This window comes from Microcebus murinus, unplaced genomic scaffold (assembly GCF_040939455.1).
Source record: "Microcebus murinus isolate Inina unplaced genomic scaffold, M.murinus_Inina_mat1.0 scaf006_hap2_Mmur4.0, whole genome shotgun sequence".
In the NCBI taxonomy this organism is placed as follows: Eukaryota; Metazoa; Chordata; class Mammalia; order Primates; family Cheirogaleidae; genus Microcebus; species Microcebus murinus.
In genome coordinates, this window is record NW_027438952.1 from 303,610 (window position 1) to 311,121 (window position 7,512).

Consider the following 7,512-nt stretch of genomic DNA (forward strand, 5'->3'; position numbering starts at 1 on the left):
GGCGGAGGGCGCCCCTGCCCCGCTCGAGAAGCCGAGCCTCTCTGGGCTTCCCCGCCGCCGCCTCCCGCCCCAGGCCCCGCGCCGGGCCGGGCCGGGCCGGGCCGGTTGAGTTCGCCGGCCGGGTCCCGCGGGCTCCCAGGGACGAGGGTGATGGGCGGGGCGGGGCGGGGCGGGGCGGGGTGGGGGGCTGTCTCTCTATACACACACACACACACTCACACTCACTCACACTCACACAAGATGCGCCTCCACGGCTGGACTCGCCAAGGTGGAGCCCTCCCAGCCCCCCTCGTCTCCTCGCCCGGCCTCCTTCACCTACCCGCTGCCCACCCCCAGCGCGTCGCTGCCGCTGACTGCGCACTCGCGGGACGCTCGCCCTTTGACCCCAGCCAGGGGCCGCCCTCCCCCACAACCCCTTTCAGCTGTGCCCCCCCCTCGCCCTGTGGGTGGGCTGCCGCCTATTCCCCCGGGCCAGGGCTGGGGCACAGCCAGTGTATGGGGCGTCTCTCTCTGGGGATGTGTCCCATGGGTGGGGTGGGGTGGCGTGGTTTGGGGGGTGCTGAAGAAATCAGTCCCCTCCATCTCCTACCTCTGGAAAACGCCCAAGCCCGTGGAGAACTGCCGGCACCGCTTCGTGGGGGCCGGGACCCTCCTCCGTGTCCTCCTGTGGCCCAGTCCAAGGGGCCTGGGCCTGGCCGGGGCTGCATTGGACCCCGACCACCCTGGCGTGTGGACTCGCTAAAAATCGGCCATTAGATATTGGATTCCAGCTTCCTGGAGGTCATTTCACTAATGAGTGCACCGGAAAGAGTTTCCTAATCCATCTGTGAGGGTGGCAACTGAAAGAGAATTTTAAAGCTGACAGAATAGGCGAGGGAAGGCATAGGAGATTTCCACACCCAGCAAGGAAGACTTTCCCGAAATGGAAGAAAGAAACGAGCAAACAGAGACACCGGTAGCCCGCCCGGAAAAGAGTCTGCCCCTGAGAGAAAGCACCCTGACCAGGTTCACCCGTGGGTGGGTGGCGAGCCAGCGGCATTCAGAAGAGCGAGGCCCGCAGTCTGTGCGGAAGACACCTGCGCTCGGGTGTGTGTGGTGGCGCGATTCACAAGCAGCTCTAGATGTTAAACCAAGGAGAAGCCAGGGAGTTCCCAACGCCCCAGGTGTCCTCAGCCCACGACTGGCTGCTGTGGGAATGCGAAGCCCGGCTCCTTGTCTCAGAGCGGGGTTCCCAGGAGGATCAGGCTGAAGCTGGGACTTGGCCTCAAAGTGTCCCCTCGCATGGCCACCCCCTTCCCCTTCCTGCTCCTCTACTCCTGGTGCCCCTCCATCCAGGGGCCAGACCTTAAAGAGTCACCCCAAGAGAATCCTGGTCCCAAAGGAGCCTTCTGGGGGACCGGTGCTGAGAGAGGTTGTGGGCATGGCCCGCTGGGGCTCTGCCCGACCCAGGGCTGAGAGATGCCACCTCCCAGCTCTGGGTCCCTGCAGGAAGTGTTGGCAAGCACAGGGCCGGTCCTCCAAAGGCCCAGGTGCAGGGAGCCCAGGCCAAGCAGCCTGTGGAAGAAGCCACTTGCCGTGCCACCCCGGGAACAGGACTGCAGGCCCCGGCCCTTCCCACCTCCTCCTCCTCCTCCTCCTCCTCCTCCTCCCCCCCGCCCCGCCCCCACAGGGCACAGGGCTCAGAGACACCTCAGACTCTTGCTACCCAAAGTGCAAAGGGCATCAGTTGCTCCTCCAACCCCCCCCCCCTGGCCGAGCAGACCGCGTTGTCCAGCCAGCCCCCGGGCCTCCCTGGGGTGCCCAGCACAAAAGTGCAGACACCCACCGGACCCTCAGTCTCAGTTTTCGGAGGTTTTTGCCACTCTAAGGACCCGCAGGCCAGCTGGGCCTTCGGGCAGGACAGAGAGCCCCGGAATCCGACGTGGAGAGCTGCGTGTACGTCCCCATCAGGAGGCGGTCCCCACCTCCGCGGCTCTCCCCTTGCGGGGAGCCGCAGCCCAGCCGGCAGCCGCAGGGCCTCAGGGAAGACACCAGGCTGGGCCCCCGCGGCACAGCGGGGGCACGTCCCCCGCACTCACGCGACTTAGGGACGGCTGCTGGAGACTGCTGCGGCCACCCTGCTGCCGGGTTTCTGGAGGGCTTCCTGGAAGCAGCATCCACACCAAGCCCTTGGAAGGCCCAGGCGACGGAGGAGCCGGTCAGGCAGGGGCCGAGGACGGTGAGAGGCCGGGCGGGAAGGAGCGTGTCAGGCAGGGGCAGAGGACGGTGACCGGCCGGGCGGGGAGGAGCCGGTCAGGCGGGGGCCCAGGACAGTGACGGGCCTGGCCGGGGAGGAGTGCGTCAGGCAGGGGCAGAGGAGACGGGCTGGGTAAGGGTTAGGGTTACAGTTAGGGCACAATTCACAATCCCAAAGACGTGGAAGCGACCCGAGTGCCCATCCATCCAGGAGTGCATCAATAAAATGTGGCGCGTGGACACCACGGAGTGCCATTCGGCTGTGAGGAGCAGCGGTGAGAGGGCGCCTCTCGTGTTCTCCTGGCCAGAGCTGGAACCCGTTCCAGTAGGCCAGGTATCCCAAGAATGGACACACGAGCACCACGTGAGCGCGCTCACCAGCAAATTGGTACGAACGGATGGACGCCTAAGTGGACAGAGAGGAATCACCTTCATCGGGTGGGTGTCGGGCGGGCGGGTGGGGGGAGGGGAGGGGCATACACATCCATTAGGCATGGGGTGGGTGCGCACCGACTGGGGGATGGGCGCACTTGAAGCTCTGACCCGAGGGGGGAGGCTTGGAGAGGGCAAGGCACCCGACCTTAACATTGGTACCCCCACAATACGCTGGAACAACATGAGAGGTATATGAATAAGAACACAGGGGGGGCCGGGCGCGGTGGCTCACGCCTGTAATCCTAGCTCTCTGGGAGGCCGAGGCGGGCGGATTGCTCCAGGTCAGGAGTTCGAAACCAGCCTGAGCAAGAGCGAGACCCCGTCTCTACTAAAAATAGAAAGAAATTAATTGGCCAACTAATATATATAGAAAAACACAGCCGGGCGTGGTGGTGCATGCCTGTAGTCCCAACTACTCGGGAGGCTGAGGCAGCAGGATTGCTTGAGCCCGGAGATTGAGGTTGCTGTGAGCTAGGCTGACGCCATGGCACTCACTCTAGCCTGGGCAGCAAAACGAGACTCTGTCTCAAAAAAAAAAAAAAAAAAGAACACAGGGGGGAGGGCGGCACGGGCAACACATGTCACCTGAATACTTGTACTCCCATCATCTGCTTGAAAAGAGAGAGAAAAGAAAATGCAATCCTAGAGGTAAGAGACACTTTTTAAAAATAATGAATCCGAAGAGAAAAGTAAAAGGAGGCCTGTGGAGCAGGTCTGGGTGTGACTCCGGATCCCCCAACATCAGGTGCCACCACCAAAGATTCCTGCGTGTAGCCCATAGAACCCCAAAAGCAACGGGACGAGTTCTGGTCACATACTCCCTCAAAATGACATCCTGGCCTTCTTCTGGAACTCCCTCCCCTCTCAGACTCTCAAGGTTTCCTCCAGCGTGTCGGTTCCCACAGAGCAGACCTTTGGTCTGAGACCTGACAGTCCAGATGCCACGCATGCTGCCGCGTGGCCGCGGTGTCGCGGCTTGGGACAAGAGGAGGCCCCCCGGTGCGGGCTGGGGCGCCAGGCACCGCGCGGGCGCTGAGGGTGGGGGTGACCCCCACCCCGGGCCGCCGCCTCGCTCCCAGAAAGGGGACAGAACAAGAGGCAAGAAAAAAAAAAAAAAAAAAGCAGCAGCCTGTGGCACCCGGTATTCCCAGGCGGTCTCCCATCCAAGTACTAACCAGGCCCGACCCTGCTTAGCTTCCGAGACCAGACGAGATCGGGCGCGTTCAGGGTGGTGTGGCCCTAGACGGCGGAGGGCGCCCCTGCCCCGCTCGAGAAGCCGAGCCTCTCTGGGCTTCCCCGCCGCCGCCTCCCGCCCCAGGCCCCGCGCCGGGCCGGGCCGGGCCGGGCCGGTTGAGTTCGCCGGCCGGGTCCCGCGGGCTCCCAGGGACGAGGGTGATGGGCGGGGCGGGGCGGGGCGGGGCGGGGTGGGGGGCTGTCTCTCTATACACACACACACACACTCACACTCACTCACACTCACACAAGATGCGCCTCCACGGCTGGACTCGCCAAGGTGGAGCCCTCCCAGCCCCCCTCGTCTCCTCGCCCGGCCTCCTTCACCTACCCGCTGCCCACCCCCAGCGCGTCGCTGCCGCTGACTGCGCACTCGCGGGACGCTCGCCCTTTGACCCCAGCCAGGGGCCGCCCTCCCCCACAACCCCTTTCAGCTGTGCCCCCCCCTCGCCCTGTGGGTGGGCTGCCGCCTATTCCCCCGGGCCAGGGCTGGGGCACAGCCAGTGTATGGGGCGTCTCTCTCTGGGGATGTGTCCCATGGGTGGGGTGGGGTGGCGTGGTTTGGGGGGTGCTGAAGAAATCAGTCCCCTCCATCTCCTACCTCTGGAAAACGCCCAAGCCCGTGGAGAACTGCCGGCACCGCTTCGTGGGGGCCGGGACCCTCCTCCGTGTCCTCCTGTGGCCCAGTCCAAGGGGCCTGGGCCTGGCCGGGGCTGCATTGGACCCCGACCACCCTGGCGTGTGGACTCGCTAAAAATCGGCCATTAGATATTGGATTCCAGCTTCCTGGAGGTCATTTCACTAATGAGTGCACCGGAAAGAGTTTCCTAATCCATCTGTGAGGGTGGCAACTGAAAGAGAATTTTAAAGCTGACAGAATAGGCGAGGGAAGGCATAGGAGATTTCCACACCCAGCAAGGAAGACTTTCCCGAAATGGAAGAAAGAAACGAGCAAACAGAGACACCGGTAGCCCGCCCGGAAAAGAGTCTGCCCCTGAGAGAAAGCACCCTGACCAGGTTCACCCGTGGGTGGGTGGCGAGCCAGCGGCATTCAGAAGAGCGAGGCCCGCAGTCTGTGCGGAAGACACCTGCGCTCGGGTGTGTGTGGTGGCGCGATTCACAAGCAGCTCTAGATGTTAAACCAAGGAGAAGCCAGGGAGTTCCCAACGCCCCAGGTGTCCTCAGCCCACGACTGGCTGCTGTGGGAATGCGAAGCCCGGCTCCTTGTCTCAGAGCGGGGTTCCCAGGAGGATCAGGCTGAAGCTGGGACTTGGCCTCAAAGTGTCCCCTCGCATGGCCACCCCCTTCCCCTTCCTGCTCCTCTACTCCTGGTGCCCCTCCATCCAGGGGCCAGACCTTAAAGAGTCACCCCAAGAGAATCCTGGTCCCAAAGGAGCCTTCTGGGGGACCGGTGCTGAGAGAGGTTGTGGGCATGGCCCGCTGGGGCTCTGCCCGACCCAGGGCTGAGAGATGCCACCTCCCAGCTCTGGGTCCCTGCAGGAAGTGTTGGCAAGCACAGGGCCGGTCCTCCAAAGGCCCAGGTGCAGGGAGCCCAGGCCAAGCAGCCTGTGGAAGAAGCCACTTGCCGTGCCACCCCGGGAACAGGACTGCAGGCCCCGGCCCTTCCCACCTCCTCCTCCTCCTCCTCCTCCTCCTCCTCCCCCCCGCCCCGCCCCCACAGGGCACAGGGCTCAGAGACACCTCAGACTCTTGCTACCCAAAGTGCAAAGGGCATCAGTTGCTCCTCCAACCCCCCCCCCCTGGCCGAGCAGACCGCGTTGTCCAGCCAGCCCCCGGGCCTCCCTGGGGTGCCCAGCACAAAAGTGCAGACACCCACCGGACCCTCAGTCTCAGTTTTCGGAGGTTTTTGCCACTCTAAGGACCCGCAGGCCAGCTGGGCCTTCGGGCAGGACAGAGAGCCCCGGAATCCGACGTGGAGAGCTGCGTGTACGTCCCCATCAGGAGGCGGTCCCCACCTCCGCGGCTCTCCCCTTGCGGGGAGCCGCAGCCCAGCCGGCAGCCGCAGGGCCTCAGGGAAGACACCAGGCTGGGCCCCCGCGGCACAGCGGGGGCACGTCCCCCGCACTCACGCGACTTAGGGACGGCTGCTGGAGACTGCTGCGGCCACCCTGCTGCCGGGTTTCTGGAGGGCTTCCTGGAAGCAGCATCCACACCAAGCCCTTGGAAGGCCCAGGCGACGGAGGAGCCGGTCAGGCAGGGGCCGAGGACGGTGAGAGGCCGGGCGGGAAGGAGCGTGTCAGGCAGGGGCAGAGGACGGTGACCGGCCGGGCGGGGAGGAGCCGGTCAGGCGGGGGCCCAGGACAGTGACGGGCCTGGCCGGGGAGGAGTGCGTCAGGCAGGGGCAGAGGAGACGGGCTGGGTAAGGGTTAGGGTTACAGTTAGGGCACAATTCACAATCCCAAAGACGTGGAAGCGACCCGAGTGCCCATCCATCCAGGAGTGCATCAATAAAATGTGGCGCGTGGACACCACGGAGTGCCATTCGGCTGTGAGGAGCAGCGGTGAGAGGGCGCCTCTCGTGTTCTCCTGGCCAGAGCTGGAACCCGTTCCAGTAGGCCAGGTATCCCAAGAATGGACACACGAGCACCACGTGAGCGCGCTCACCAGCAAATTGGTACGAACGGATGGACGCCTAAGTGGACAGAGAGGAATCACCTTCATCGGGTGGGTGTCGGGCGGGCGGGTGGGGGGAGGGGAGGGGCATACACATCCATTAGGCATGGGGTGGGTGCGCACCGACTGGGGGATGGGCGCACTTGAAGCTCTGACCCGAGGGGGGAGGCTTGGAGAGGGCAAGGCACCCGACCTTAACATTGGTACCCCCACAATACGCTGGAACAACATGAGAGGTATATGAATAAGAACACAGGGGGGGCCGGGCGCGGTGGCTCACGCCTGTAATCCTAGCTCTCTGGGAGGCCGAGGCGGGCGGATTGCTCCAGGTCAGGAGTTCGAAACCAGCCTGAGCAAGAGCGAGACCCCGTCTCTACTAAAAATAGAAAGAAATTAATTGGCCAACTAATATATATAGAAAAACACAGCCGGGCGTGGTGGTGCATGCCTGTAGTCCCAACTACTCGGGAGGCTGAGGCAGCAGGATTGCTTGAGCCCGGAGATTGAGGTTGCTGTGAGCTAGGCTGACGCCATGGCACTCACTCTAGCCTGGGCAGCAAAACGAGACTCTGTCTCAAAAAAAAAAAAAAAAAAGAACACAGGGGGGAGGGCGGCACGGGCAACACATGTCACCTGAATACTTGTACTCCCATCATCTGCTTGAAAAGAGAGAGAAAAGAAAATGCAATCCTAGAGGTAAGAGACACTTTTTAAAAATAATGAATCCGAAGAGAAAAGTAAAAGGAGGCCTGTGGAGCAGGTCTGGGTGTGACTCCGGATCCCCCAACATCAGGTGCCACCACCAAAGATTCCTGCGTGTAGCCCATAGAACCCCAAAAGCAACGGGACGAGTTCTGGTCACATACTCCCTCAAAATGACATCCTGGCCTTCTTCTGGAACTCCCTCCCCTCTCAGACTCTCAAGGTTTCCTCCAGCGTGTCGGTTCCCACAGAGCAGACCTTTGGTCTGAGACC

General features: G+C 63.0%; 1 non-coding gene across 1 annotated transcript; it reads right to left on the bottom strand.

Annotated features, from left to right (window-relative positions):
* Positions 1 to 3,796: 3,796 nt before the first annotated feature.
* On the bottom strand, positions 3,797 to 3,915 carry LOC142866418 (5S ribosomal RNA). Its single transcript, XR_012916399.1, has one exon. It is a non-coding gene; the product is annotated as a 5S ribosomal RNA (ribosomal RNA).
* Positions 3,916 to 7,512: the final 3,597 nt, after the last annotated feature.